This window comes from Vombatus ursinus, unplaced genomic scaffold (genome assembly GCF_900497805.2).
Source record: "Vombatus ursinus unplaced genomic scaffold, bare-nosed wombat genome assembly UNPS02014818.1, whole genome shotgun sequence".
Classification (NCBI taxonomy): domain Eukaryota; kingdom Metazoa; phylum Chordata; class Mammalia; order Diprotodontia; family Vombatidae; genus Vombatus; species Vombatus ursinus.
Window position 1 is genome coordinate 11,903,233 of NW_020954596.1, and position 1,175 is coordinate 11,904,407.

The following is a 1,175-nucleotide window of genomic DNA, read 5'->3' on the forward strand; positions in this document are numbered from 1 at the left end:
TTGAAAGCAAGTACTATTGTTTGCTTTCTTTGTATCTTCCAGTGATTCGCACTGTCTGGCACATAATTGGAGTTTAATAATTGCTCTTTTTGGAGGGAATCAGGGTTAAGTGATTTGCCCAGGGTCACACATCTTGTAAATGTCTGAGGCTGGATTTGAACTCAGGTTCTCCTGACTTGAGTATTCTATCCACTGAGCTACCTAGCTGCCCCAATAACTGCTTTTTAAAAACTAAATGGATGATCTTTAGGAAGATAAGAAATATATTCTTATTTGATATTTATAGGACCCTTGTATGGTAGTCATTCGTTAATTCATCAGTTCATTCATCACTCCTTAATATCCACTGTGTGCAGAGCCCTATGCTTAGTGCTAAGAAACGTACAAAGTTGATCCAGAAAGGCACCCTGGGGGAGTGGAGGAAGCCGGTGACTGAGGCAGGGAAAGGTTACGAGCTGCCCTTGGTTGGCTAGGGGAGTGGGTGCACCCAGTCTCAGGCGGGAGGATGGCCGCCCATGGAGTCCGAGGCCTGCGGGCCACCTACCGCCGCATGCTCGACAAGGTGGAGCTGATGCTGCCCGAAAAGCTGAGGCCCCCCTACAACTACCTGGCAGGTCCTAGATCTGTGTTTTCCTGGGTACCAATTATGAAATGGGGGTTAGTTTGTGCTGGATTGGCTGACATGGCCAGGCCAGCAGAAAAACTCAGCACAGCACAGTCTGCTGTATTAATGGCTACAGGGTTGATTTGGTTAAGATAATCCCTTGTTATTATTCCTAAAAACTGGAATCTGTTTGCTGTTAATTTTTTTGTCGGTGCTGCAGGAGCATCTCAGCTCTTTCGTATATGGAGATAGAAATGGGAACTAAGAGCCAAGGAAAATTTGTAAAGGACTCTTGATCTGCTGAACAAATCCAGAAGCAGTTATTACCACCAAAGGAACCTAGTTTGATTAATTTTATTATTTGGTTTTCAAAAAGATAATGCCAACAATGTTAATGTTCTGCAGACGGGAATGTAATTGTAGTCATTATACAGTACCTTGACTGAACTGAAAATAAAACACAGTTTTAGTAATGTTTAAAAAAAGAAAAAGAAATGTACAAAGTTAAAGTAAGACATAGTCTCTGCCCTCATAAGATCTTACAGTTTGCTGGTGGGATACAACACAGACA

The 1,175-nt window shown here is 42.6% G+C and overlaps 1 pseudogene; it reads left to right on the forward strand.

Moving 5' to 3' along the window:
* The first annotated feature begins 505 nt into the window (after positions 1 to 505).
* LOC114023423 lies at positions 506 to 963 on the forward strand (annotated as a pseudogene).
* The last annotated feature ends 212 nt before the right edge of the window (positions 964 to 1,175 follow it).